At 47.4% G+C, this 22,353-nt stretch overlaps 49 non-coding genes and 26 pseudogenes across 49 annotated transcripts; all 75 read left to right on the top strand.

Annotated features, from left to right (window-relative positions):
• Positions 1-67: 67 nt before the first annotated feature.
• LOC138461605 (5S ribosomal RNA) lies at positions 68-186 on the top strand. Its single transcript, XR_011264217.1, has one exon. It is a non-coding gene; the product is annotated as a 5S ribosomal RNA (ribosomal RNA).
• A 106-nt stretch (positions 187-292) lies between these two features.
• LOC138455852 (5S ribosomal RNA) lies at positions 293-411 on the top strand (annotated as a pseudogene).
• A 107-nt stretch (positions 412-518) lies between these two features.
• Positions 519-627, top strand: LOC138457285 (5S ribosomal RNA; annotated as a pseudogene).
• A 463-nt stretch (positions 628-1,090) lies between these two features.
• Positions 1,091-1,209, top strand: LOC138454349 (5S ribosomal RNA). The gene has a single exon (XR_011261030.1). It is a non-coding gene; the product is annotated as a 5S ribosomal RNA (ribosomal RNA).
• Positions 1,210-1,315: 106 nt separating this feature from the next.
• LOC138455144 (5S ribosomal RNA) lies at positions 1,316-1,434 on the top strand. Its single transcript, XR_011261786.1, has one exon. It is a non-coding gene; the product is annotated as a 5S ribosomal RNA (ribosomal RNA).
• A 106-nt stretch (positions 1,435-1,540) lies between these two features.
• LOC138457284 (5S ribosomal RNA) lies at positions 1,541-1,649 on the top strand (annotated as a pseudogene).
• A 463-nt stretch (positions 1,650-2,112) lies between these two features.
• On the top strand, positions 2,113-2,231 carry LOC138458756 (5S ribosomal RNA). The gene has a single exon (XR_011262473.1). It is a non-coding gene; the product is annotated as a 5S ribosomal RNA (ribosomal RNA).
• Positions 2,232-2,337: 106 nt separating this feature from the next.
• LOC138458831 (5S ribosomal RNA) lies at positions 2,338-2,446 on the top strand (annotated as a pseudogene).
• A 106-nt stretch (positions 2,447-2,552) lies between these two features.
• LOC138454478 (5S ribosomal RNA) lies at positions 2,553-2,671 on the top strand. Its single transcript, XR_011261153.1, has one exon. It is a non-coding gene; the product is annotated as a 5S ribosomal RNA (ribosomal RNA).
• A 106-nt stretch (positions 2,672-2,777) lies between these two features.
• LOC138456779 (5S ribosomal RNA) lies at positions 2,778-2,896 on the top strand. The gene has a single exon (XR_011262134.1). It is a non-coding gene; the product is annotated as a 5S ribosomal RNA (ribosomal RNA).
• A 106-nt stretch (positions 2,897-3,002) lies between these two features.
• LOC138462482 (5S ribosomal RNA) lies at positions 3,003-3,121 on the top strand. The gene has a single exon (XR_011265078.1). It is a non-coding gene; the product is annotated as a 5S ribosomal RNA (ribosomal RNA).
• A 106-nt stretch (positions 3,122-3,227) lies between these two features.
• Positions 3,228-3,346, top strand: LOC138462481 (5S ribosomal RNA). Its single transcript, XR_011265077.1, has one exon. It is a non-coding gene; the product is annotated as a 5S ribosomal RNA (ribosomal RNA).
• A 106-nt stretch (positions 3,347-3,452) lies between these two features.
• On the top strand, positions 3,453-3,571 carry LOC138460614 (5S ribosomal RNA). Its single transcript, XR_011263291.1, has one exon. It is a non-coding gene; the product is annotated as a 5S ribosomal RNA (ribosomal RNA).
• Positions 3,572-3,669: 98 nt separating this feature from the next.
• LOC138457283 (5S ribosomal RNA) lies at positions 3,670-3,778 on the top strand (annotated as a pseudogene).
• Positions 3,779-4,241: 463 nt separating this feature from the next.
• Positions 4,242-4,360, top strand: LOC138461604 (5S ribosomal RNA). Its single transcript, XR_011264216.1, has one exon. It is a non-coding gene; the product is annotated as a 5S ribosomal RNA (ribosomal RNA).
• Positions 4,361-4,466: 106 nt separating this feature from the next.
• LOC138462287 (5S ribosomal RNA) lies at positions 4,467-4,585 on the top strand. The gene has a single exon (XR_011264887.1). It is a non-coding gene; the product is annotated as a 5S ribosomal RNA (ribosomal RNA).
• Positions 4,586-4,691: 106 nt separating this feature from the next.
• On the top strand, positions 4,692-4,810 carry LOC138454993 (5S ribosomal RNA). The gene has a single exon (XR_011261643.1). It is a non-coding gene; the product is annotated as a 5S ribosomal RNA (ribosomal RNA).
• Positions 4,811-4,916: 106 nt separating this feature from the next.
• Positions 4,917-5,035, top strand: LOC138460613 (5S ribosomal RNA). The gene has a single exon (XR_011263290.1). It is a non-coding gene; the product is annotated as a 5S ribosomal RNA (ribosomal RNA).
• Positions 5,036-5,141: 106 nt separating this feature from the next.
• Positions 5,142-5,250, top strand: LOC138457282 (5S ribosomal RNA; annotated as a pseudogene).
• A 463-nt stretch (positions 5,251-5,713) lies between these two features.
• On the top strand, positions 5,714-5,832 carry LOC138463729 (5S ribosomal RNA). The gene has a single exon (XR_011266315.1). It is a non-coding gene; the product is annotated as a 5S ribosomal RNA (ribosomal RNA).
• A 106-nt stretch (positions 5,833-5,938) lies between these two features.
• LOC138455851 (5S ribosomal RNA) lies at positions 5,939-6,057 on the top strand (annotated as a pseudogene).
• Positions 6,058-6,163: 106 nt separating this feature from the next.
• LOC138458565 (5S ribosomal RNA) lies at positions 6,164-6,272 on the top strand (annotated as a pseudogene).
• Positions 6,273-6,735: 463 nt separating this feature from the next.
• On the top strand, positions 6,736-6,854 carry LOC138461603 (5S ribosomal RNA). The gene has a single exon (XR_011264215.1). It is a non-coding gene; the product is annotated as a 5S ribosomal RNA (ribosomal RNA).
• Positions 6,855-6,960: 106 nt separating this feature from the next.
• Positions 6,961-7,079, top strand: LOC138462286 (5S ribosomal RNA). Its single transcript, XR_011264886.1, has one exon. It is a non-coding gene; the product is annotated as a 5S ribosomal RNA (ribosomal RNA).
• Positions 7,080-7,185: 106 nt separating this feature from the next.
• LOC138454885 (5S ribosomal RNA) lies at positions 7,186-7,304 on the top strand. The gene has a single exon (XR_011261544.1). It is a non-coding gene; the product is annotated as a 5S ribosomal RNA (ribosomal RNA).
• A 106-nt stretch (positions 7,305-7,410) lies between these two features.
• Positions 7,411-7,529, top strand: LOC138460612 (5S ribosomal RNA). The gene has a single exon (XR_011263289.1). It is a non-coding gene; the product is annotated as a 5S ribosomal RNA (ribosomal RNA).
• Positions 7,530-7,635: 106 nt separating this feature from the next.
• LOC138457279 (5S ribosomal RNA) lies at positions 7,636-7,744 on the top strand (annotated as a pseudogene).
• A 463-nt stretch (positions 7,745-8,207) lies between these two features.
• LOC138463728 (5S ribosomal RNA) lies at positions 8,208-8,326 on the top strand. The gene has a single exon (XR_011266314.1). It is a non-coding gene; the product is annotated as a 5S ribosomal RNA (ribosomal RNA).
• Positions 8,327-8,432: 106 nt separating this feature from the next.
• On the top strand, positions 8,433-8,551 carry LOC138455850 (5S ribosomal RNA; annotated as a pseudogene).
• A 106-nt stretch (positions 8,552-8,657) lies between these two features.
• Positions 8,658-8,766, top strand: LOC138458564 (5S ribosomal RNA; annotated as a pseudogene).
• Positions 8,767-9,229: 463 nt separating this feature from the next.
• On the top strand, positions 9,230-9,348 carry LOC138462651 (5S ribosomal RNA). The gene has a single exon (XR_011265245.1). It is a non-coding gene; the product is annotated as a 5S ribosomal RNA (ribosomal RNA).
• A 106-nt stretch (positions 9,349-9,454) lies between these two features.
• LOC138462283 (5S ribosomal RNA) lies at positions 9,455-9,573 on the top strand. The gene has a single exon (XR_011264884.1). It is a non-coding gene; the product is annotated as a 5S ribosomal RNA (ribosomal RNA).
• A 106-nt stretch (positions 9,574-9,679) lies between these two features.
• On the top strand, positions 9,680-9,798 carry LOC138454884 (5S ribosomal RNA). Its single transcript, XR_011261543.1, has one exon. It is a non-coding gene; the product is annotated as a 5S ribosomal RNA (ribosomal RNA).
• Positions 9,799-9,904: 106 nt separating this feature from the next.
• Positions 9,905-10,023, top strand: LOC138460611 (5S ribosomal RNA). The gene has a single exon (XR_011263288.1). It is a non-coding gene; the product is annotated as a 5S ribosomal RNA (ribosomal RNA).
• A 106-nt stretch (positions 10,024-10,129) lies between these two features.
• LOC138457278 (5S ribosomal RNA) lies at positions 10,130-10,238 on the top strand (annotated as a pseudogene).
• Positions 10,239-10,701: 463 nt separating this feature from the next.
• On the top strand, positions 10,702-10,820 carry LOC138463727 (5S ribosomal RNA). The gene has a single exon (XR_011266313.1). It is a non-coding gene; the product is annotated as a 5S ribosomal RNA (ribosomal RNA).
• A 106-nt stretch (positions 10,821-10,926) lies between these two features.
• On the top strand, positions 10,927-11,045 carry LOC138455849 (5S ribosomal RNA; annotated as a pseudogene).
• Positions 11,046-11,151: 106 nt separating this feature from the next.
• LOC138458563 (5S ribosomal RNA) lies at positions 11,152-11,260 on the top strand (annotated as a pseudogene).
• A 463-nt stretch (positions 11,261-11,723) lies between these two features.
• LOC138461601 (5S ribosomal RNA) lies at positions 11,724-11,842 on the top strand. The gene has a single exon (XR_011264214.1). It is a non-coding gene; the product is annotated as a 5S ribosomal RNA (ribosomal RNA).
• A 106-nt stretch (positions 11,843-11,948) lies between these two features.
• LOC138462282 (5S ribosomal RNA) lies at positions 11,949-12,067 on the top strand. The gene has a single exon (XR_011264883.1). It is a non-coding gene; the product is annotated as a 5S ribosomal RNA (ribosomal RNA).
• A 106-nt stretch (positions 12,068-12,173) lies between these two features.
• Positions 12,174-12,292, top strand: LOC138454883 (5S ribosomal RNA). The gene has a single exon (XR_011261542.1). It is a non-coding gene; the product is annotated as a 5S ribosomal RNA (ribosomal RNA).
• Positions 12,293-12,398: 106 nt separating this feature from the next.
• Positions 12,399-12,517, top strand: LOC138460609 (5S ribosomal RNA). Its single transcript, XR_011263287.1, has one exon. It is a non-coding gene; the product is annotated as a 5S ribosomal RNA (ribosomal RNA).
• Positions 12,518-12,623: 106 nt separating this feature from the next.
• Positions 12,624-12,732, top strand: LOC138458562 (5S ribosomal RNA; annotated as a pseudogene).
• A 463-nt stretch (positions 12,733-13,195) lies between these two features.
• On the top strand, positions 13,196-13,314 carry LOC138461600 (5S ribosomal RNA). The gene has a single exon (XR_011264213.1). It is a non-coding gene; the product is annotated as a 5S ribosomal RNA (ribosomal RNA).
• Positions 13,315-13,420: 106 nt separating this feature from the next.
• LOC138462281 (5S ribosomal RNA) lies at positions 13,421-13,539 on the top strand. The gene has a single exon (XR_011264882.1). It is a non-coding gene; the product is annotated as a 5S ribosomal RNA (ribosomal RNA).
• Positions 13,540-13,645: 106 nt separating this feature from the next.
• LOC138454882 (5S ribosomal RNA) lies at positions 13,646-13,764 on the top strand. Its single transcript, XR_011261541.1, has one exon. It is a non-coding gene; the product is annotated as a 5S ribosomal RNA (ribosomal RNA).
• Positions 13,765-13,870: 106 nt separating this feature from the next.
• LOC138460608 (5S ribosomal RNA) lies at positions 13,871-13,989 on the top strand. The gene has a single exon (XR_011263286.1). It is a non-coding gene; the product is annotated as a 5S ribosomal RNA (ribosomal RNA).
• Positions 13,990-14,095: 106 nt separating this feature from the next.
• On the top strand, positions 14,096-14,204 carry LOC138457277 (5S ribosomal RNA; annotated as a pseudogene).
• A 463-nt stretch (positions 14,205-14,667) lies between these two features.
• Positions 14,668-14,786, top strand: LOC138463726 (5S ribosomal RNA). The gene has a single exon (XR_011266312.1). It is a non-coding gene; the product is annotated as a 5S ribosomal RNA (ribosomal RNA).
• A 106-nt stretch (positions 14,787-14,892) lies between these two features.
• LOC138455848 (5S ribosomal RNA) lies at positions 14,893-15,011 on the top strand (annotated as a pseudogene).
• A 106-nt stretch (positions 15,012-15,117) lies between these two features.
• Positions 15,118-15,226, top strand: LOC138458560 (5S ribosomal RNA; annotated as a pseudogene).
• A 463-nt stretch (positions 15,227-15,689) lies between these two features.
• Positions 15,690-15,808, top strand: LOC138462650 (5S ribosomal RNA). Its single transcript, XR_011265244.1, has one exon. It is a non-coding gene; the product is annotated as a 5S ribosomal RNA (ribosomal RNA).
• Positions 15,809-15,914: 106 nt separating this feature from the next.
• LOC138462280 (5S ribosomal RNA) lies at positions 15,915-16,033 on the top strand. Its single transcript, XR_011264881.1, has one exon. It is a non-coding gene; the product is annotated as a 5S ribosomal RNA (ribosomal RNA).
• A 106-nt stretch (positions 16,034-16,139) lies between these two features.
• On the top strand, positions 16,140-16,258 carry LOC138454881 (5S ribosomal RNA). Its single transcript, XR_011261540.1, has one exon. It is a non-coding gene; the product is annotated as a 5S ribosomal RNA (ribosomal RNA).
• A 106-nt stretch (positions 16,259-16,364) lies between these two features.
• LOC138460607 (5S ribosomal RNA) lies at positions 16,365-16,483 on the top strand. The gene has a single exon (XR_011263285.1). It is a non-coding gene; the product is annotated as a 5S ribosomal RNA (ribosomal RNA).
• A 106-nt stretch (positions 16,484-16,589) lies between these two features.
• On the top strand, positions 16,590-16,698 carry LOC138457276 (5S ribosomal RNA; annotated as a pseudogene).
• Positions 16,699-17,161: 463 nt separating this feature from the next.
• On the top strand, positions 17,162-17,280 carry LOC138463725 (5S ribosomal RNA). The gene has a single exon (XR_011266311.1). It is a non-coding gene; the product is annotated as a 5S ribosomal RNA (ribosomal RNA).
• A 106-nt stretch (positions 17,281-17,386) lies between these two features.
• On the top strand, positions 17,387-17,505 carry LOC138455847 (5S ribosomal RNA; annotated as a pseudogene).
• Positions 17,506-17,611: 106 nt separating this feature from the next.
• Positions 17,612-17,720, top strand: LOC138458558 (5S ribosomal RNA; annotated as a pseudogene).
• A 463-nt stretch (positions 17,721-18,183) lies between these two features.
• Positions 18,184-18,302, top strand: LOC138461147 (5S ribosomal RNA). The gene has a single exon (XR_011263782.1). It is a non-coding gene; the product is annotated as a 5S ribosomal RNA (ribosomal RNA).
• A 106-nt stretch (positions 18,303-18,408) lies between these two features.
• LOC138458830 (5S ribosomal RNA) lies at positions 18,409-18,517 on the top strand (annotated as a pseudogene).
• Positions 18,518-18,623: 106 nt separating this feature from the next.
• LOC138454477 (5S ribosomal RNA) lies at positions 18,624-18,742 on the top strand. The gene has a single exon (XR_011261152.1). It is a non-coding gene; the product is annotated as a 5S ribosomal RNA (ribosomal RNA).
• A 106-nt stretch (positions 18,743-18,848) lies between these two features.
• Positions 18,849-18,967, top strand: LOC138456767 (5S ribosomal RNA). Its single transcript, XR_011262133.1, has one exon. It is a non-coding gene; the product is annotated as a 5S ribosomal RNA (ribosomal RNA).
• Positions 18,968-19,073: 106 nt separating this feature from the next.
• On the top strand, positions 19,074-19,192 carry LOC138462523 (5S ribosomal RNA). Its single transcript, XR_011265119.1, has one exon. It is a non-coding gene; the product is annotated as a 5S ribosomal RNA (ribosomal RNA).
• A 106-nt stretch (positions 19,193-19,298) lies between these two features.
• LOC138464784 (5S ribosomal RNA) lies at positions 19,299-19,417 on the top strand. The gene has a single exon (XR_011267360.1). It is a non-coding gene; the product is annotated as a 5S ribosomal RNA (ribosomal RNA).
• Positions 19,418-19,523: 106 nt separating this feature from the next.
• On the top strand, positions 19,524-19,632 carry LOC138457275 (5S ribosomal RNA; annotated as a pseudogene).
• Positions 19,633-20,095: 463 nt separating this feature from the next.
• On the top strand, positions 20,096-20,214 carry LOC138454651 (5S ribosomal RNA). Its single transcript, XR_011261319.1, has one exon. It is a non-coding gene; the product is annotated as a 5S ribosomal RNA (ribosomal RNA).
• A 106-nt stretch (positions 20,215-20,320) lies between these two features.
• LOC138455298 (5S ribosomal RNA) lies at positions 20,321-20,438 on the top strand. The gene has a single exon (XR_011261936.1). It is a non-coding gene; the product is annotated as a 5S ribosomal RNA (ribosomal RNA).
• Positions 20,439-20,544: 106 nt separating this feature from the next.
• On the top strand, positions 20,545-20,663 carry LOC138456756 (5S ribosomal RNA). Its single transcript, XR_011262132.1, has one exon. It is a non-coding gene; the product is annotated as a 5S ribosomal RNA (ribosomal RNA).
• Positions 20,664-20,769: 106 nt separating this feature from the next.
• Positions 20,770-20,878, top strand: LOC138458766 (5S ribosomal RNA; annotated as a pseudogene).
• Positions 20,879-21,341: 463 nt separating this feature from the next.
• LOC138461599 (5S ribosomal RNA) lies at positions 21,342-21,460 on the top strand. Its single transcript, XR_011264212.1, has one exon. It is a non-coding gene; the product is annotated as a 5S ribosomal RNA (ribosomal RNA).
• Positions 21,461-21,566: 106 nt separating this feature from the next.
• Positions 21,567-21,685, top strand: LOC138463298 (5S ribosomal RNA). Its single transcript, XR_011265885.1, has one exon. It is a non-coding gene; the product is annotated as a 5S ribosomal RNA (ribosomal RNA).
• Positions 21,686-21,791: 106 nt separating this feature from the next.
• LOC138463166 (5S ribosomal RNA) lies at positions 21,792-21,910 on the top strand. Its single transcript, XR_011265753.1, has one exon. It is a non-coding gene; the product is annotated as a 5S ribosomal RNA (ribosomal RNA).
• A 106-nt stretch (positions 21,911-22,016) lies between these two features.
• On the top strand, positions 22,017-22,135 carry LOC138455845 (5S ribosomal RNA; annotated as a pseudogene).
• Positions 22,136-22,241: 106 nt separating this feature from the next.
• On the top strand, positions 22,242-22,350 carry LOC138458557 (5S ribosomal RNA; annotated as a pseudogene).
• The last annotated feature ends 3 nt before the right edge of the window (positions 22,351-22,353 follow it).

The raw sequence follows: 22,353 nt of genomic DNA, 5'->3' as shown, positions 1-22,353 counted from the left end.
CAAGTGGCTGCATGGCTTAGCTTACTAAATGCAAATGCATAAGAGTAATATTCTTAGCGTTCCTAGAGCCTACGGCCACACCACACTGAATGCACCCGATCTCGTCTGATCTCGGAAGTTAAGCAGTGTCAGGCCTAGTTAGTACCTGGATGGGAGACCGCCTGGGAATACCAGGTGCTGTAGGCTTTTTTGTGCTCCAAGTTCAGGAAGTGAGCCCTTTCTCAATTGCCTTTTAAAACTGCAAGGTCTAGCCGACTAGATGCTTAAAAGTACAAAACTCACAAGGCCCAGAGCCTACGGCCACACCACACTGAATGCGCCCGATCTCGTCTGATCTTGGAAGCTAAGCAGTGTCTGGCCCCCTTAGTACCTGGATGGGAGACCGCCTGGGAATACCAGGTGCTGTAGGCTTTTTTTGTGCTCCAAGTTCAGGAAGTGAGCCATTTCACAATTGCCTTTCAAAACTGCAAGGTCTAGCCGACTAGATGCTTAAAAGTACAAAACTCACTAGGCCCAGAGCCTACGGCCACACCACACTGAATGCGCCCGATCTCGGAAGCTAAGCAGGGTCGGGCCTAGTTAGTACCTGGATGGGAGACTGCCTGGGAATACCAGGTGCTGTAGGCTTTTTTGTGCTCCATGATTAGTAATTGCGCAACTTCTCAATTATTTTTCAAATTTGGTATGTTTCCAAAATAATTGTATCCCGTTTTATAGCGGAAATGTTGGACAACATCATGAGGGCTGGAGCTACCTTTTTACATAGAATTAGCATACAGGTAGTGTGTTCATGGGTAATAAATCGACTTTCACATGTAATGCAGTACAGAGAATATTGAGTCCTTCAAGAGGCATGAAAGAAAACCATTATTGTGTTGATTGTTCTCTCCACCTCCCTGCAACAGACACAGGATGGATGAATTAAAGTTATCCTACCAGACATAGGAGTCCTGAATGGGCCCACCAGTCTTATATATCTCGCCTGATCGAGCCTGATCGAGCGATGAGCGTGGTATCATGTTGCAAGTGGCTGCATGGCTTAGCTTACTAAATGCAAATGCATAAGAGTAATATTCTTAGCATTCCTAGAGCCTACGGCCACACCACACTGAATGCACCCGATCTCGTCTGATCTTGGAAGTTAAGCAGTGTCAGGCCTAGTTAGTACCTGGATGGGAGACTGCCTGGGAATACCAGGTGCTGTAGGCTTTTTTGTGCTCCAAGTTCAGGAAGTGAGCCCTTTCTCAATTGCCTTTTAAAACTGCAAGGTCTAGCCGACTAGATGCTTAAAAGTACAAAACTCACAAGGCCCAGAGCCTACGGCCACACCACACTGAATGCGCCCGATCTCGTCTGATCTTGGAAGCTAAGCAGTGTCTGGCCTCGTTAGTACCTGGATGGGAGACCGCCTGGGAATACCAGGTGCTGTAGGCTTTTTTGTGCTCCAAGTTCAGGAAGTGAGCCATTTCACAATTGCCTTTCAAAACTGCAAGGTCTAGCCGACTAGATGCTTAAAAGTACAAAACTCACTAGGCCCAGAGCCTACGGCCACACCACACTGAATGCGCCCGATCTCGGAAGCTAAGCAGGGTCGGGCCTAGTTAGTACCTGGATGGGAGACTGCCTGGGAATACCAGGTGCTGTAGGCTTTTTTGTGCTCCATGATTAGTAATTGCGCAACTTCTCAATTATTTTTCAAATTTGGTATGTTTCCAAAATAATTGTATCCCGTTTTATAGCGGAAATGTTGGACAACATCATGAGGGCTAGAGCTACCTTTTTACATAGAATTAGCATACAGGTAGTGTGTTCATGGGTAATAAATCGACTTTCACATGTAATGCAGTACAGAGAATATTGAGTCCTTCAAGAGGCATGAAAGAAAACCATTATTGTGTTGATTGTTCTCTCCACCTCCCTGCAACAGACACAGGATGGATGAATTAAAGTTATCCTACCAGACATAGGAGTCCTGAATGGGCCCACCAGTCTTATATATCTCGCCTGATCGAGCCTGATCGAGCGATGAGCGTGGTATCATGTTGCAAGTGGCTGCATGGCTTAGCTTACTAAATGCAAATGCATAAGAGTAATATTCTTAGCATTTCTAGAGCCTACGGCCACACCACACTGAATGCACCCGATCTCGTCTGATCTCGGAAGTTAAGCAGTGTTAGGCCTAGTTAGTACCTGGATGGGAGACCGCCTGGGAATACCAGGTGCTGTAGGCTTTTTTGTGTTCCAAGTTCAGGAAGTGAGCCATTTCACAATTGCCTTTCAAAACTGCAAGGTCTAGCCGACTAGATGCTTAAAAGTACAAAACTCACAAGGCCCAGAGCCTACGGCCACACCACACTGAATGCGTCTGATCTCGGAAGCTAAGCTGTGTCGGGCCTCGTTAGTACCTGGATGGGAGACCGCCTGGGAATACCAGGTGCTGTAGGCTTTTTTGTGCTCCAAGTTCAGGAAGTGAGCCATTTCTCAATTGCCATTCAAAACTGCAAGGTCTAGCTGACTAGATGCTTAAAAGTACAAAACTCACTAGGCCCAGAGACTACGGACACACCACACTGATTGCGCCCGATCTCGTCTGATCTCGGAAGCTAAGCAGTGTCGGGCCTAGTTAGTACCTGGATGGGAGACCACCTGGGAATACCAGGTGCTGTAGGCTTTTTTGTGCTCCAAGTTCAGGAAGTGAGCCATTTCACAATTGCCTTTCAAAACTGCAAGGTCTAGCCGACTAGATGCTTAAAAGTACAAAACTCACTAGGCCCAGAGCCTACGGCCACACCACACTGAATGCGCCTGATCTCGTCTGATCTCAGAAGCTAAGCAGTGTCGGGCCTAGTTAGTACCTGGATGGGAGACCGCCTGGGAATACCAGGTGCTGTAGGCTTTTTTGTACTCCAAGTTCAGGAAGTGAGCCATTTCTCAATTTCCTTTCAAAACTGCAAGGTCTAGCTGACTAGATGCTTAAAAGTACAAAACTCACTAGGCCCAGAGCCTACGGCCACACCACACTGATTGCGCCCGATCTCGTCTGATCTCGGAAGCTAAGCAGTGTCGGGCCTTGTTAGTACCTGGATGGGAGACCGCCTGGGAATACCAGGTGCTGTAGGCTTTTTTGTACTCCAAGTTCAGGAAGTGAGCCATTTCTCAATTTCCTTTCAAAACTGCAAGGTCTAGCTGACTAGATGCTTAAAAGTACAAAACTCACTAGGCCCAGAGCCTACGGCCACACCACACTGATTGCGCCCGATCTCGTCTGATCTCGGAAGCTAAGCAGTGTCGGGCCTTGTTAGTACCTGGATGGGAGACCGCCTGGGAATACCAGGTGCTGTAGGCTTTTTTGTGCTCCAAGTTCAGGAAGTGAGCCATTTCTCAATTGCCTTTCAAAACTGCAAGGTCTAGCTGACTAGATGCTTAAAAGTACAAAACTCACTAGGCCCAGAGCCTACGGCCACACCACACTGATTGCGCCCGATCTCGTCTGATCTCGGAAGCTAAGCAGTGTCGGGCCTAGTTAGTACCTGGATGGGAGACCACCTGGGAATACCAGGTGCTGTAGGCTTTTTTGTACTCCAAGTTCAGGAAGTGAGCCATTTCACAATTGCCTGTCAAAACTGCAAGGTCTAGCCGACTAGATGCTTAAAAGTACAAAACTCCAGAGCCTACGGCCACACCACACTGAATGCGCCCGATCTCGGAAGCTAAGCAGGGTCGGGCCTAGTTAGTACCTGGATGGGAGACTGCCTGGGAATACCAGGTGCTGTAGGCTTTTTTGTGCTCCATGATTAGTAATTGCGCAACTTCTCAATTATTTTTCAAATTTGGTATGTTTCCAAAATAATTGTATCCCGTTTTATAGCGGAAATGTTGGACAACATCATGAGGGCTGGAGCTACCTTTTTACATAGAATTAGCATACAGGTAGTGTGTTCATGGGTAATAAATCGACTTTCACATGTAATGCAGTACAGAGAATATTGAGTCCTTCAAGAGGCATGAAAGAAAACCATTATTGTGTTGATTGTTCTCTCCACCTCCCTGCAACAGACACAGGATGGATGAATTAAAGTTATCCTACCAGACATAGGAGTCCTGAATGGGCCCACCAGTCTTATATATCTCGCCTGATCGAGCCTGATCGAGCGATGAGCGTGGTATCATGTTGCAAGTGGCTGCATGGCTTAGCTTACTAAATGCAAATGCATAAGAGTAATATTCTTAGCGTTCCTAGAGCCTACGGCCACACCACACTGAATGCACCCGATCTCGTCTGATCTCGGAAGTTAAGCAGTGTCAGGCCTAGTTAGTACCTGGATGGGAGACCGCCTGGGAATACCAGGTGCTGTAGGCTTTTTTGTGCTCCAAGTTCAGGAAGTGAGCCCTTTCTCAATTGCCTTTTAAAACTGCAAGGTCTAGCCGACTAGATGCTTAAAAGTACAAAACTCACAAGGCCCAGAGCCTACGGCCACACCACACTGAATGCGCCCGATCTCGTCTGATCTCGGAAGCTAAGCAGTGTCGGGCCTCGTTAGTACCTGGATGGGAGACCGCCTGGGAATACCAGGTGCTGTAGGCTTTTTTGTGCTCCAAGTTCAGGAAGTGAGCCATTTCTCAATTGCCTTTCAAAACTGCAAGGTCTAGCTGACTAGATGCTTAAAAGTACAAAACTCACAAGGCCCAGAGCCTACGGCCACACCACACTGAATGCGCCCCATCTCGTCTGATCTCGGAAGCTAAGCAGTGTCGGGCCTCGTTAGTACCTTGATGGGAGACCGCCTGGGAATACCAGGTGCTGTAGGCTTTTTTGTGCTCCAAGTTCAGGAAGTGAGCCATTTCTCAATTGCCTTTCAAAACTGCAAGGTCTAGCTGACTAGATGCTTAAAAGTACAAAACTCACTAGGCCCAGAGCCTACGGCCACACCACACTGATTGCGCCCGATCTCGTCTGATCTCGGAAGCTAAGCAGTGTCGGGCCTAGTTAGTACCTGGATGGGAGACCACCTGGGAATACCAGGTGCTGTAGGCTTTTTTGTACTCCAAGTTCAGGAAGTGAGCCATTTCACAATTGCCTTTCAAAACTGCAAGGTCTAGCCGACTAGATGCTTAAAAGTACAAAACTCACTAGGCCCAGAGCCTACGGCCACACCACACTGAATGCGCCCGATCTCGGAAGCTAAGCAGGGTCGGGCCTAGTTAGTACCTGGATGGGAGACTGCCTGGGAATACCAGGTGCTGTAGGCTTTTTTGTGCTCCATGATTAGTAATTGCGCAACTTCTCAATTATTTTTCAAATTTGGTATGTTTCCAAAATAATTGTATCCCGTTTTATAGCGGAAATGTTGGACAACATCATGAGGGCTGGAGCTACCTTTTTACATAGAATTAGCATACAGGTAGTGTGTTCATGGGTAATAAATCGACTTTCACATGTAATGCAGTACAGAGAATATTGAGTCCTTCAAGAGGCATGAAAGAAAACCATTATTGTGTTGATTGTTCTCTCCACCTCCCTGCAACAGACACAGGATGGATGAATTAAAGTTATCCTACCAGACATAGGAGTCCTGAATGGGCCCACCAGTCTTATATATCTCGCCTGATCGAGCCTGATCGAGCGATGAGCGTGGTATCATGTTGCAAGTGGCTGCATGGCTTAGCTTACTAAATGCAAATGCATAAGAGTAATATTCTTAGCATTCCTAGAGCCTACGGCCACACCACACTGAATGCACCCGATCTCGTCTGATCTTGGAAGTTAAGCAGTGTCAGGCCTAGTTAGTACCTGGATGGGAGACCGCCTGGGAATACCAGGTGCTGTAGGCTTTTTTGTGCTCCAAGTTCAGGAAGTGAGCCCTTTCTCAATTGCCTTTTAAAACTGCAAGGTCTAGCCGACTAGATGCTTAAAAGTACAAAACTCACAAGGCCCAGAGCCTACGGCCACACCACACTGAATGCGCCCGATCTCGTCTGATCTTGGAAGCTAAGCAGTGTCTGGCCCCCTTAGTACCTGGATGGGAGACCGCCTGGGAATACCAGGTGCTGTAGGCTTTTTTGTGCTCCAAGTTCAGGAAGTGAGCCATTTCACAATTGCCTTTCAAAACTGCAAGGTCTAGCCGACTAGATGCTTAAAAGTACAAAACTCACTAGGCCCAGAGCCTACGGCCACACCACACTGAATGCGCCCGATCTCAGAAGCTAAGCAGGGTCGGGCCTAGTTAGTACCTGGATGGGAGACTGCCTGGGAATACCAGGTGCTGTAGGCTTTTTTGTGCTCCATGATTAGTAATTGCGCAACTTCTCAATTATTTTTCAAATTTGGTATGTTTCCAAAATAATTGTATCCCGTTTTATAGCGGAAATGTTGGACAACATCATGAGGGCTGGAGCTACCTTTTTACATAGAATTAGCATACAGGTAGTGTGTTCATGGGTAATAAATCGACTTTCACATGTAATGCAGTACAGAGAATATTGAGTCCTTCAAGAGGCATGAAAGAAAACCATTATTGTGTTGATTGTTCTCTCCACCTCCCTGCAACAGACACAGGATGGATGAATTAAAGTTATCCTACCAGACATAGGAGTCCTGAATGGGCCCACCAGTCTTATATATCTCGCCTGATCGAGCCTGATCGAGCGATGAGCGTGGTATCATGTTGCAAGTGGCTGCATGGCTTAGCTTACTAAATGCAAATGCATAAGAGTAATATTCTTAGCGTTCCTAGAGCCTACGGCCACACCACACTGAATGCACCCGATCTCGTCTGATCTCGGAAGTTAAGCAGTGTCAGGCCTAGTTAGTACCTGGATGGGAGACCGCCTGGGAATACCAGGTGCTGTAGGCTTTTTTGTGCTCCAAGTTCAGGAAGTGAGCCCTTTCTCAATTGCCTTTTAAAACTGCAAGGTCTAGCCGACTAGATGCTTAAAAGTACAAAACTCACAAGGCCCAGAGCCTACGGCCACACCACACTGAATGCGCCCGATCTCGTCTGATCTCGGAAGCTAAGCAGTGTCGGGCCTCGTTAGTACCTGGATGGGAGACCGCCTGGGAATACCAGGTGCTGTAGGCTTTTTTGTGCTCCAAGTTCAGGAAGTGAGCCATTTCTCAATTGCCTTTCAAAACTGCAAGGTCTAGCTGACTAGATGCTTAAAAGTACAAAACTCACAAGGCCCAGAGCCTACGGCCACACCACACTGAATGCGCCCCATCTCGTCTGATCTCGGAAGCTAAGCAGTGTCGGGCCTCGTTAGTACCTGGATGGGAGACCGCCTGGGAATACCAGGTGCTGTAGGCTTTTTTGTGCTCCAAGTTCAGGAAGTGAGCCATTTCTCAATTGCCTTTCAAAACTGCAAGGTCTAGCTGACTAGATGCTTAAAAGTACAAAACTCACTAGGCCCAGAGCCTACGGCCACACCACACTGATTGCGCCCGATCTCGTCTGATCTCGGAAGCTAAGCAGTGTCGGGCCTAGTTAGTACCTGGATGGGAGACCACCTGGGAATACCAGGTGCTGTAGGCTTTTTTGTACTCCAAGTTCAGGAAGTGAGCCATTTCACAATTGCCTTTCAAAACTGCAAGGTCTAGCCGACTAGATGCTTAAAAGTACAAAACTCACTAGGCCCAGAGCCTACGGCCACACCACACTGAATGCGCCCGATCTCGGAAGCTAAGCAGGGTCGGGCCTAGTTAGTACCTGGATGGGAGACTGCCTGGGAATACCAGGTGCTGTAGGCTTTTTTGTGCTCCATGATTAGTAATTGCGCAACTTCTCAATTATTTTTCAAATTTGGTATGTTTCCAAAATAATTGTATCCCGTTTTATAGCGGAAATGTTGGACAACATCATGAGGGCTGGAGCTACCTTTTTACATAGAATTAGCATACAGGTAGTGTGTTCATGGGTAATAAATCGACTTTCACATGTAATGCAGTACAGAGAATATTGAGTCCTTCAAGAGGCATGAAAGAAAACCATTATTGTGTTGATTGTTCTCTCCACCTCCCTGCAACAGACACAGGATGGATGAATTAAAGTTATCCTACCAGACATAGGAGTCCTGAATGGGCCCACCAGTCTTATATATCTCGCCTGATCGAGCCTGATCGAGCGATGAGCGTGGTATCATGTTGCAAGTGGCTGCATGGCTTAGCTTACTAAATGCAAATGCATAAGAGTAATATTCTTAGCATTCCTAGAGCCTACGGCCACACCACACTGAATGCACCCGATCTCGTCTGATCTTGGAAGTTAAGCAGTGTCAGGCCTAGTTAGTACCTGGATGGGAGACCGCCTGGGAATACCAGGTGCTGTAGGCTTTTTTGTGCTCCAAGTTCAGGAAGTGAGCCCTTTCTCAATTGCCTTTTAAAACTGCAAGGTCTAGCCGACTAGATGCTTAAAAGTACAAAACTCACAAGGCCCAGAGCCTACGGCCACACCACACTGAATGCGCCCGATCTCGTCTGATCTTGGAAGCTAAGCAGTGTCTGGCCCCCTTAGTACCTGGATGGGAGACCGCCTGGGAATACCAGGTGCTGTAGGCTTTTTTGTGCTCCAAGTTCAGGAAGTGAGCCATTTCACAATTGCCTTTCAAAACTGCAAGGTCTAGCCGACTAGATGCTTAAAAGTACAAAACTCACTAGGCCCAGAGCCTACGGCCACACCACACTGAATGCGCCCGATCTCAGAAGCTAAGCAGGGTCGGGCCTAGTTAGTACCTGGATGGGAGACTGCCTGGGAATACCAGGTGCTGTAGGCTTTTTTGTGCTCCATGATTAGTAATTGCGCAACTTCTCAATTATTTTTCAAATTTGGTATGTTTCCAAAATAATTGTATCCCGTTTTATAGCGGAAATGTTGGACAACATCATGAGGGCTGGAGCTACCTTTTTACATAGAATTAGCATACAGGTAGTGTGTTCATGGGTAATAAATCGACTTTCACATGTAATGCAGTACAGAGAATATTGAGTCCTTCAAGAGGCATGAAAGAAAACCATTATTGTGTTGATTGTTCTCTCCACCTCCCTGCAACAGACACAGGATGGATGAATTAAAGTTATCCTACCAGACATAGGAGTCCTGAATGGGCCCACCAGTCTTATATATCTCGCCTGATCGAGCCTGATCGAGCGATGAGCGTGGTATCATGTTGCAAGTGGCTGCATGGCTTAGCTTACTAAATGCAAATGCATAAGAGTAATATTCTTAGCGTTCCTAGAGCCTATGGCCACACCACACTGAATGCACCCGATCTCGTCTGATCTCGGAAGTTAAGCAGTGTCAGGCCTAGTTAGTACCTGGATGGGAGACCGCCTGGGAATACCAGGTGCTGTAGGCTTTTTTGTGCTCCAAGTTCAGGAAGTGAGCCCTTTCTCAATTGCCTTTTAAAACTGCAAGGTCTAGCCGACTAGATGCTTAAAAGTACAAAACTCACAAGGCCCAGAGCCTACGGCCACACCACACTGAATGCGCCCGATCTCGTCTGATCTCGGAAGCTAAGCAGTGTCGGGCCTCGTTAGTACCTGGATGGGAGACCGCCTGGGAATACCAGGTGCTGTAGGCTTTTTTGTGCTCCAAGTTCAGGAAGTGAGCCATTTCTCAATTGCCTTTCAAAACTGCAAGGTCTAGCTGACTAGATGCTTAAAAGTACAAAACTCACAAGGCCCAGAGCCTACGGCCACACCACACTGAATGCGCCCCATCTCGTCTGATCTCGGAAGCTAAGCAGTGTCGGGCCTCGTTAGTACCTGGATGGGAGACCGCCTGGGAATACCAGGTGCTGTAGGCTTTTTTGTGCTCCAAGTTCAGGAAGTGAGCCATTTCTCAATTGCCTTTCAAAACTGCAAGGTCTAGCTGACTAGATGCTTAAAAGTACAAAACTCACTAGGCCCAGAGCCTACGGCCACACCACACTGATTGCGCCCGATCTCGTCTGATCTCGGAAGCTAAGCAGTGTCGGGCCTAGTTAGTACCTGGATGGGAGACCACCTGGGAATACCAGGTGCTGTAGGCTTTTTTGTACTCCAAGTTCAGGAAGTGAGCCATTTCACAATTGCCTTTCAAAACTGCAAGGTCTAGCCGACTAGATGCTTAAAAGTACAAAACTCACTAGGCCCAGAGCCTACGGCCACACCACACTGAATGCGCCCGATCTCGGAAGCTAAGCAGGGTCGGGCCTAGTTAGTACCTGGATGGGAGACTGCCTGGGAATACCAGGTGCTGTAGGCTTTTTTGTGCTCCATGATTAGTAATTGCGCAACTTCTCAATTATTTTTCAAATTTGGTATGTTTCCAAAATAATTGTATCCCGTTTTATAGCGGAAATGTTGGACAACATCATGAGGGCTGGAGCTACCTTTTTACATAGAATTAGCATACAGGTAGTGTGTTCATGGGTAATAAATCGACTTTCACATGTAATGCAGTACAGAGAATATTGAGTCCTTCAAGAGGCATGAAAGAAAACCATTATTGTGTTGATTGTTCTCTCCACCTCCCTGCAACAGACACAGGATGGATGAATTAAAGTTATCCTACCAGACATAGGAGTCCTGAATGGGCCCACCAGTCTTATATATCTCGCCTGATCGAGCCTGATCGAGCGATGAGCGTGGTATCATGTTGCAAGTGGCTGCATGGCTTAGCTTACTAAATGCAAATGCATAAGAGTAATATTCTTAGCATTCCTAGAGCCTACGGCCACACCACACTGAATGCACCCGATCTCGTCTGATCTTGGAAGTTAAGCAGTGTCAGGCCTAGTTAGTACCTGGATGGGAGACCGCCTGGGAATACCAGGTGCTGTAGGCTTTTTTGTGCTCCAAGTTCAGGAAGTGAGCCCTTTCTCAATTGCCTTTTAAAACTGCAAGGTCTAGCCGACTAGATGCTTAAAAGTACAAAACTCACAAGGCCCAGAGCCTACGGCCACACCACACTGAATGCGCCCGATCTCGTCTGATCTTGGAAGCTAAGCAGTGTCTGGCCCCCTTAGTACCTGGATGGGAGACCGCCTGGGAATACCAGGTGCTGTAGGCTTTTTTGTGCTCCAAGTTCAGGAAGTGAGCCATTTCACAATTGCCTTTCAAAACTGCAAGGTCTAGCCGACTAGATGCTTAAAAGTACAAAACTCACTAGGCCCAGAGCCTACGGCCACACCACACTGAATGCGCCCGATCTCAGAAGCTAAGCAGGGTCGGGCCTAGTTAGTACCTGGATGGGAGACTGCCTGGGAATACCAGGTGCTGTAGGCTTTTTTGTGCTCCATGATTAGTAATTGCGCAACTTCTCAATTATTTTTCAAATTTGGTATGTTTCCAAAATAATTGTATCCCGTTTTATAGCGGAAATGTTGGACAACATCATGAGGGCTGGAGCTACCTTTTTACATAGAATTAGCATACAGGTAGTGTGTTCATGGGTAATAAATCGACTTTCACATGTAATGCAGTACAGAGAATATTGAGTCCTTCAAGAGGCATGAAAGAAAACCATTATTGTGTTGATTGTTCTCTCCACCTCCCTGCAACAGACACAGGATGGATGAATTAAAGTTATCCTACCAGACATAGGAGTCCTGAATGGGCCCACCAGTCTTATATATCTCGCCTGATCGAGCCTGATCGAGCGATGAGCGTGGTATCATGTTGCAAGTGGCTGCATGGCTTAGCTTACTAAATGCAAATGCATAAGAGTAATATTCTTAGCGTTCCTAGAGCCTACGGCCACACCACACTGAATGCACCCGATCTCGTCTGATCTCGGAAGTTAAGCAGTGTCAGGCCTAGTTAGTACCTGGATGGGAGACCGCCTGGGAATACCAGGTGCTGTAGGCTTTTTTGTGCTCCAAGTTCAGGAAGTGAGCCCTTTCTCAATTGCCTTTTAAAACTGCAAGGTCTAGCCGACTAGATGCTTAAAAGTACAAAACTCACAAGGCCCAGAGCCTACGGCCACACCACACTGAATGCGCCCGATCTCGTCTGATCTCGGAAGCTAAGCAGTGTCGGGCCTCGTTAGTACCTGGATGGGAGACCGCCTGGGAATACCAGGTGCTGTAGGCTTTTTTGTGCTCCAAGTTCAGGAAGTGAGCCATTTCTCAATTGCCTTTCAAAACTGCAAGGTCTAGCTGACTAGATGCTTAAAAGTACAAAACTCACAAGGCCCAGAGCCTACGGCCACACCACACTGAATGCGCCCCATCTCGTCTGATCTCGGAAGCTAAGCAGTGTCGGGCCTCGTTAGTACCTGGATGGGAGACCGCCTGGGAATACCAGGTGCTGTAGGCTTTTTTGTGCTCCAAGTTCAGGAAGTGAGCCATTTCTCAATTGCCTTTCAAAACTGCAAGGTCTAGCTGACTAGATGCTTAAAAGTACAAAACTCACTAGGCCCAGAGCCTACGGCCACACCACACTGATTGCGCCCGATCTCGTCTGATCTCGGAAGCTAAGCAGTGTCGGGCCTAGTTAGTACCTGGATGGGAGACCACCTGGGAATACCAGGTGCTGTAGGCTTTTTTGTACTCCAAGTTCAGGAAGTGAGCCATTTCACAATTGCCTTTCAAAACTGCAAGGTCTAGCCGACTAGATGCTTAAAAGTACAAAACTCACTAGGCCCAGAGCCTACGGCCACACCACACTGAATGCGCCCGATCTCAGAAGCTAAGCAGGGTCGGGCCTAGTTAGTACCTGGATGGGAGACTGCCTGGGAATACCAGGTGCTGTAGGCTTTTTTGTGCTCCATGATTAGTAATTGCGCAACTTCTCAATTATTTTTCAAATTTGGTATGTTTCCAAAATAATTGTATCCCGTTTTATAGCGGAAATGTTGGACAACATCATGAGGGCTGGAGCTACCTTTTTACATAGAATTAGCATACAGGTAGTGTGTTCATGGGTAATAAATCGACTTTCACATGTAATGCAGTACAGAGAATATTGAGTCCTTCAAGAGGCATGAAAGAAAACCATTATTGTGTTGATTGTTCTCTCCACCTCCCTGCAACAGACACAGGATGGATGAATTAAAGTTATCCTACCAGACATAGGAGTCCTGAATGGGCCCACCAGTCTTATATATCTCGCCTGATCGAGCCTGATCGAGCGATGAGCGTGGTATCATGTTGCAAGTGGCTGCATGGCTTAGCTTACTAAATGCAAATGCATAAGAGTAATATTCTTAGCGTTCCTAGAGCCTACGGCCACACCACACTGAATGCACCCGATCTCGTCTGATCTCGGAAGTTAAGCAGTGTCAGGCCTAGTTAGTACCTGGATGGGAGACCGCCTGGGAATACCAGGTGCTGTAGGCTTTTTTGTGCTCCAAGTTCAGGAAGTGAGCCCTTTCTCAATTGCCTTTTAAAACTGCAAGGTCTAGCCGACTAGATGCTTAAAAGTACAAAACTCACAAGGCCCAGAGCCTACGGCCACACCACACTGAATGCGCCCGATCTCGTCTGATCTCGGAAGCTAAGCAGTGTCGGGCCTCGTTAGTACCTGGATGGGAGACCGCCTGGGAATACCAGGTGCTGTAGGCTTTTTTGTGCTCCAAGTTCAGGAAGTGAGCCATTTCTCAATTGCCTTTCAAAACTGCAAGGTCTAGCTGACTAGATGCTTAAAAGTACAAAACTCACAAGGCCCAGAGCCTACGGCCACACCACACTGAATGCGCCCCATCTCGTCTGATCTCGGAAGCTAAGCAGTGTCGGGCCTCGTTAGTACCTGGATGGGAGACCGCCTGGGAATACCAGGTGCTGTAGGCTTTTTTGTGCTCCAAGTTCAGGAAGTGAGCCATTTCTCAATTGCCTTTCAAAACTGCAAGGTCTAGCTGACTAGATGCTTAAAAGTACAAAACTCACTAGGCCCAGAGCCTACGGCCACACCACACTGATTGCGCCCGATCTCGTCTGATCTCGGAAGCTAAGCAGTGTCGGGCCTAGTTAGTACCTGGATGGGAGACCACCTGGGAATACCAGGTGCTGTAGGCTTTTTTGTACTCCAAGTTCAGGAAGTGAGCCATTTCACAATTGCCTTTCAAAACTGCAAGGTCTAGCCGACTAGATGCTTAAAAGTACAAAACTCACTAGGCCCAGAGCCTACGGCCACACCACACTGAATGCGCCCGATCTCGGAAGCTAAGCAGGGTCGGGCCTAGTTAGTACCTGGATGGGAGACTGCCTGGGAATACCAGGTGCTGTAGGCTTTTTTGTGCTCCATGATTAGTAATTGCGCAACTTCTCAATTATTTTTCAAATTTGGTATGTTTCCAAAATAATTGTATCCCGTTTTATAGCGGAAATGTTGGACAACATCATGAGGGCTGGAGCTACCTTTTTACATAGAATTAGCATACAGGTAGTGTGTTCATGGGTAATAAATCGACTTTCACATGTAATGCAGTACAGAGAATATTGAGTCCTTCAAGAGGCATGAAAGAAAACCATTATTGTGTTGATTGTTCTCTCCACCTCCCTGCAACAGACACAGGATGGATGAATTAAAGTTATCCTACCAGACATAGGAGTCCTGAATGGGCCCACCAGTCTTATATATCTCGCCTGATCGAGCCTGATCGAGCGATGAGCGTGGTATCATGTTGCAAGTGGCTGCATGGCTTAGCTTACTAAATGCAAATGCATAAGAGTAATATTCTTAGCATTCCTAGAGCCTACGGCCACACCACACTGAATGCACCCGATCTCGTCTGATCTTGGAAGTTAAGCAGTGTCAGGCCTAGTTAGTACCTGGATGGGAGACCGCCTGGGAATACCAGGTGCTGTAGGCTTTTTTGTGCTCCAAGTTCAGGAAGTGAGCCCTTTCTCAATTGCCTTTTAAAACTGCAAGGTCTAGCCGACTAGATGCTTAAAAGTACAAAACTCACAAGGCCCAGAGCCTACGGCCACACCACACTGAATGCGCCCGATCTCGTCTGATCTTGGAAGCTAAGCAGTGTCTGGCCCCCTTAGTACCTGGATGGGAGACCGCCTGGGAATACCAGGTGCTGTAGGCTTTTTTGTGCTCCAAGTTCAGGAAGTGAGCCATTTCACAATTGCCTTTCAAAACTGCAAGGTCTAGCCGACTAGATGCTTAAAAGTACAAAACTCACTAGGCCCAGAGCCTACGGCCACACCACACTGAATGCGCCCGATCTCAGAAGCTAAGCAGGGTCGGGCCTAGTTAGTACCTGGATGGGAGACTGCCTGGGAATACCAGGTGCTGTAGGCTTTTTTGTGCTCCATGATTAGTAATTGCGCAACTTCTCAATTATTTTTCAAATTTGGTATGTTTCCAAAATAATTGTATCCCGTTTTATAGCGGAAATGTTGGACAACATCATGAGGGCTGGAGCTACCTTTTTACATAGAATTAGCATACAGGTAGTGTGTTCATGGGTAATAAATCGACTTTCACATGTAATGCAGTACAGAGAATATTGAGTCCTTCAAGAGGCATGAAAGAAAACCATTATTGTGTTGATTGTTCTCTCCACCTCCCTGCAACAGACACAGGATGGATGAATTAAAGTTATCCTACCAGACATAGGAGTCCTGAATGGGCCCACCAGTCTTATATATCTCGCCTGATCGAGCCTGATCGAGCGATGAGCGTGGTATCATGTTGCAAGTGGCTGCATGGCTTAGCTTACTAAATGCAAATGCATAAGAGTAATATTCTTAGCGTTCCTAGAGCCTATGGCCACACCACACTGAATGCACCCGATCTCGTCTGATCTCGGAAGTTAAGCAGTGTCAGGCCTAGTTAGTACCTGGATGGGAGACCGCCTGGGAATACCAGGTGCTGTAGGCTTTTTTGTGCTCCAAGTTCAGGAAGTGAGCCCTTTCTCAATTGCCTTTTAAAACTGCAAGGTCTAGCCGACTAGATGCTTAAAAGTACAAAACTCACAAGGCCCAGAGCCTACGGCCACACCACACTGAATGCGCCCGATCTCGTCTGATCTCGGAAGCTAAGCAGTGTCGGGCCTCGTTAGTACCTGGATGGGAGACCGCCTGGGAATACCAGGTGCTGTAGGCTTTTTTGTGCTCCAAGTTCAGGAAGTGAGCCATTTCTCAATTGCCTTTCAAAACTGCAAGGTCTAGCTGACTAGATGCTTAAAAGTACAAAACTCACAAGGCCCAGAGCCTACGGCCACACCACACTGAATGCGCCCCATCTCGTCTGATCTCGGAAGCTAAGCAGTGTCGGGCCTCGTTAGTACCTGGATGGGAGACCGCCTGGGAATACCAGGTGCTGTAGGCTTTTTTGTGCTCCAAGTTCAGGAAGTGAGCCATTTCTCAATTGCCTTTCAAAACTGCAAGGTCTAGCTGACTAGATGCTTAAAAGTACAAAACTCACTAGGCCCAGAGCCTACGGCCACACCACACTGATTGCGCCCGATCTCGTCTGATCTCGGAAGCTAAGCAGTGTCGGGCCTAGTTAGTACCTGGATGGGAGACCACCTGGGAATACCAGGTGCTGTAGGCTTTTTTGTACTCCAAGTTCAGGAAGTGAGCCATTTCACAATTGCCTTTCAAAACTGCAAGGTCTAGCCGACTAGATGCTTAAAAGTACAAAACTCACTAGGCCCAGAGCCTACGGCCACACCACACTGAATGCGCCCGATCTCGGAAGCTAAGCAGGGTCGGGCCTAGTTAGTACCTGGATGGGAGACTGCCTGGGAATACCAGGTGCTGTAGGCTTTTTTGTGCTCCATGATTAGTAATTGCGCAACTTCTCAATTATTTTTCAAATTTGGTATGTTTCCAAAATAATTGTATCCCGTTTTATAGCGGAAATGTTGGACAACATCATGAGGGCTGGAGCTACCTTTTTACATAGAATTAGCATACAGGTAGTGTGTTCATGGGTAATAAATCGACTTTCACATGTAATGCAGTACAGAGAATATTGAGTCCTTCAAGAGGCATGAAAGAAAACCATTATTGTGTTGATTGTTCTCTCCACCTCCCTGCAACAGACACAGGATGGATGAATTAAAGTTATCCTACCAGACATAGGAGTCCTGAATGGGCCCACCAGTCTTATATATCTCGCCTGATCGAGCCTGATCGAGCGATGAGCGTGGTATCATGTTGCAAGTGGCTGCATGGCTTAGCTTACTAAATGCAAATGCATAAGAGTAATATTCTTAGCATTCCTAGAGCCTACGGCCACACCACACTGAATGCACCCGATCTCGTCTGATCTTGGAAGTTAAGCAGTGTCAGGCCTAGTTAGTACCTGGATGGGAGACCGCCTGGGAATACCAGGTGCTGTAGGCTTTTTTGTGCTCCAAGTTCAGGAAGTGAGCCCTTTCTCAATTGCCTTTTAAAACTGCAAGGTCTAGCCGACTAGATGCTTAAAAGTACAAAACTCACAAGGCCCAGAGCCTACGGCCACACCACACTGAATGCGCCCGATCTCGTCTGATCTTGGAAGCTAAGCAGTGTCTGGCCCCCTTAGTACCTGGATGGGAGACCGCCTGGGAATACCAGGTGCTGTAGGCTTTTTTGTGCTCCAAGTTCAGGAAGTGAGCCATTTCACAATTGCCTTTCAAAACTGCAAGGTCTAGCCGACTAGATGCTTAAAAGTACAAAACTCACTAGGCCCAGAGCCTACGGCCACACCACACTGAATGCGCCCGATCTCAGAAGCTAAGCAGGGTCGGGCCTAGTTAGTACCTGGATGGGAGACTGCCTGGGAATACCAGGTGCTGTAGGCTTTTTTGTGCTCCATGATTAGTAATTGCGCAACTTCTCAATTATTTTTCAAATTTGGTATGTTTCCAAAATAATTGTATCCCGTTTTATAGCGGAAATGTTGGACAACATCATGAGGGCTGGAGCTACCTTTTTACATAGAATTAGCATACAGGTAGTGTGTTCATGGGTAATAAATCGACTTTCACATGTAATGCAGTACAGAGAATATTGAGTCCTTCAAGAGGCATGAAAGAAAACCATTATTGTGTTGATTGTTCTCTCCACCTCCCTGCAACAGACACAGGATGGATGAATTAAAGTTATCCTACCAGACATAGGAGTCCTGAATGGGCCCACCAGTCTTATATATCTCGCCTGATCGAGCCTGATCGAGCGATGAGCGTGGTATCATGTTGCAAGTGGCTGCATGGCTTAGCTTACTAAATGCAAATGCATAAGAGTAATATTCTTAGCATTTCTAGAGCCTATGGCCACACCACACTGAATGCACCCGATCTCGTCTGATCTCGGAAGTTAAGCAGTGTTAGGCCTAGTTAGTACCTGGATGGGAGACCTCCTGGGAATACCAGGTGCTGTAGGCTTTTTTGTGTTCCAAGTTCAGGAAGTGAGCCATTTCACAATTGCCTTTCAAAACTGCAAGGTCTAGCCGACTAGATGCTTAAAAGTACAAAACTCACAAGGCCCAGAGCCTACGGCCACACCACACTGAATGCGTCTGATCTCGGAAGCTAAGCTGTGTCGGGCCTCGTTAGTACCTGGATGGGAGACCGCCTGGGAATACCAGGTGCTGTAGGCTTTTTTGTGCTCCAAGTTCAGGAAGTGAGCCATTTCTCAATTGCCATTCAAAACTGCAAGGTCTAGCTGACTAGATGCTTAAAAGTACAAAACTCACTAGGCCCAGAGACTACGGACACACCACACTGATTGCGCCCGATCTCGTCTGATCTCGGAAGCTAAGCAGTGTCGGGCCTAGTTAGTACCTGGATGGGAGACCACCTGGGAATACCAGGTGCTGTAGGCTTTTTTGTGCTCCAAGTTCAGGAAGTGAGCCATTTCACAATTGCCTTTCAAAACTGCAAGGTCTAGCCGACTAGATGCTTAAAAGTACAAAACTCACTAGGCCCAGAGCCTACGGCCACACCACACTGAATGCGCCTGATCTCGTCTGATCTCAGAAGCTAAGCAGTGTCGGGCCTAGTTAGTACCTGGATGGGAGACCGCCTGGGAATACCAGGTGCTGTAGGCTTTTTTGTACTCCAAGTTCAGGAAGTGAGCCATTTCTCAATTTCCTTTCAAAACTGCAAGGTCTAGCCGACTAGATGCTTAAAAGTACAAAACTCACAAGGCCCAGAGCCTATGGCCACACCACACTGAATGCGCCCGATCTCGTCTGATCTCGGAAGCTAAGCAGTGTCGGGCCTTGTTAGTACCTGGATGGGAGACCGCCTGGGAATACCAGGTGCTGTAGGCTTTTTTGTGCTCCAAGTTCAGGAAGTGAGCCATTTCTCAATTGCCTTTCAAAACTGCAAGGTCTAGCTGACTAGATGCTTAAAAGTACAAAACTCACTAGGCCCAGAGCCTACGGCCACACCACACTGATTGCGCCCGATCTCGTCTGATCTCGGAAGCTGAGCAGTGTCGGGCCTAGTTAGTACCTGGATGGGAGACCACCTGGGAATACCAGGTGCTGTAGGCTTTTTTGTACTCCAAGTTCAGGAAGTGAGCCATTTCACAAATGCCTTTCAAAACTGCAAGGTCTAGCCGACTAGATGCTTAAAAGTACAAAACTCACTAGGCCCAGAGCCTACGGCCACACCACACTGAATGCGCCCGATCTCGGAAGCTAAGCAGGGTCGGGCCTAGTTAGTACCTGGATGGGAGACTGCCTGGGAATACCAGGTGCTGTAGGCTTTTTTGTGCTCCATGATTAGTAATTGCGCAACTTCTCAATTATTTTTCAAATTTGGTATGTTTCCAAAATAATTGTATCCCGTTTTATAGCGGAAATGTTGGACAACATCATGAGGGCTGGAGCTACCTTTTTACATAGAATTAGCATACAGGTAGTGTGTTCATGGGTAATAAATCGACTTTCACATGTAATGCAGTACAGAGAATATTGAGTCCTTCAAGAGGCATGAAAGAAAACCATTATTGTGTTGATTGTTCTCTCCACCTCCCTGCAACAGACACAGGATGGATGAATTAAAGTTATCCTACCAGACATAGGAGTCCTGAATGGGCCCACCAGTCTTATATATCTCGCCTGATCGAGCCTGATCGAGCGATGAGCGTGGTATCATGTTGCAAGTGGCTGCATGGCTTAGCTTACTAAATGCAAATGCATAAGAGTAATATTCTTAGCATTCCTAGAGCCTACGGCCACACCACACTGAATGCACCCGATCTTGTCTGATCTTGGAAGTTAAGCAGTGTCAGGCCTAGTTAGTACCTGGATGGGAGACCGCCTGGGAATACCAGGTGCTGTAGGCTTTTTTGTGCTCCAAGTTCAGGAAGTGAGCCCTTTCTCAATTGCCTTTTAAAACTGCAAGGTCTAGCCGACTAGATGCTTAAAAGTACAAAACTCACAAGGCCCAGAGCCTACGCCACACCACACTGAATGCGCCCGATCTCGTCTGATCTCGGAAGCTAAGCAGTGTCGGGCCTCGTTAGTACCTGGATGGGAGACCGCCTGGGAATACCAGGTGCTGTAGGCTTTTTTGTGCTCCAAGTTCAGGAAGTGAGCCATTTCACAATTGCCTTTCAAAACTGCAAGGTCTAGCCGACTAGATGCTTAAAAGTACAAAACTCACTAGGCCCAGAGCCTACGGCCACACCACACTGAATGCGCCTGATCTCGTCTGATCTCAGAAGCTAAGCAGTGTCGGGCCTAGTTAGTACCTGGATGGGAGACCGCCTGGGAATACCAGGTGCTGTAGGCTTTTTTCTACTCCAAGTTCAGGAAGTGAGCCATTTCTCAATTGCCTTTCAAAACTGCAAGGTCTAGCCGACTAGATGCTTAAAAGTACAAAACTCACAAGGCCCAGAGCCTACGGCCACACCACACTGAATGCGCCCAATCTCGGAAGCTAAGCAGGGTCGGGCCTAGTTAGTACCTGGATGGGAGACTGCCTGGGAATACCAGGTGCTGTAGGCTTTTTTGTGCTCCATGATTAGTAATTGCGCAACTTCTCAATTATTTTTCAAATTTGGTATGTTTCCAAAATAATTGTATCCCGTTTTATAGCGGAAATGTTGGACAACATCATGAGGGCTGGAGCTACCTTTTTACATAGAATTAGCATACAGGTAGTGTGTTCATGGGTAATAAATCGACTTTCACATGTAATGCAGTACAGAGAATATTGAGTCCTTCAAGAGGCATGAAAGAAAACCATTATTGTGTTGATTGTTCTCTCCACCTCCCTGCAACAGACACAGGATGGATGAATTAAAGTTATCCTACCAGACATAGGAGTCCTGAATGGGCCCACCAGTCTTATATATCTCGCCTGATCGAGCCTGATCGAGCGATGAGCGTGGTATCATGTTGCAAGTGGCTGCATGGCTTAGCTTACTAAATGCAAATGCATAAGAGTAATATTCTTAGCATTCCTAGAGCCTACGGCCACACCACACTGAATGCACCCGATCTCGTCTGATCTCGGAAGTTAAGCAGTGTCAGGCCTAGTTAGTACCTGGATGGGAGACCGCCTGGGAATACCAGGTGCTGTAGGCTTTTTTGTGCTCCAAGTTCAGGAAGTGAGCCATTTCACAATTGCCTTTCAAAACTGCAAGGTCTAGCCGACTAGATGCTTAAAAGTACAAAACTCACTAAGCCCAGAGCCTACGGCCACACCACACTGAATGCGCCTGATCTCGTCTGATCTCAGAAGCTAAGCAGTGTCGGGCCTAGTTAGTACCTGGATAGGAGACCGCCTGGGAATACCAGGTGCTGTAGGCTTTTTTGTACTCCAAGTTCAGGAAGTGAGCCATTTCTCAATTGCCTTTCAAAACTGAAAGGTCTAGCCGACTAGATGCTTAAAAGTACAAAACTCACAAGGCCCAGAGCCTACGGCCACACCACACTGAATGCGCCCGATCTCGTCTGATCTCGGAAGCTAAGCAGTGTCAGGCCTAGTTAGTACCTGGATGGGAGACCGCCTGGGAATACCAGGTGCTGTAGGCTTTTTTGTGCTCCAAGTTCAGGAAGTGAGCCCTTTCTCAATTTCCTTTTAAAACTGCAAGGTCTAGCCGACTAGATGCTTAAAAGTACAAAACTCACAAGGCCCAGAGCCTACGGCCACACCACACTGAATGCGCCCGATCTCGTCTGATCTTGGAAGCTAAGCAGTGTCTGGCCCCCTTAGTACCTGGATGGGAGACCGCCTGGGAATACCAGGTGCTGTAGGCTTTTTTGTGCTCCAAGTTCAGGAAGTGAGCCATTTCACAATTGCCTTTCAAAACTGCAAGGTCTAGCCGACTAGATGCTTAAAAGTACAAAACTCACTAGGCCCAGAGCCTACGGCCACACCACACTGAATGCGCCCGATCTCAGAAGCTAAGCAGGGTCGGGCCTAGTTAGTACCTGGATGGGAGACTGCCTGGGAATACCAGGTGCTGTAGGCTTTT

Source organism: Ambystoma mexicanum, chromosome 4p (genome assembly GCF_040938575.1).
Source record: "Ambystoma mexicanum isolate Mex_15411 chromosome 4p, UKY_AmexF1_1, whole genome shotgun sequence".
Taxonomy (NCBI): Eukaryota; Metazoa; Chordata; class Amphibia; order Caudata; family Ambystomatidae; genus Ambystoma; species Ambystoma mexicanum.
This window is presented reverse-complemented; position numbering and strand designations above follow the sequence as displayed.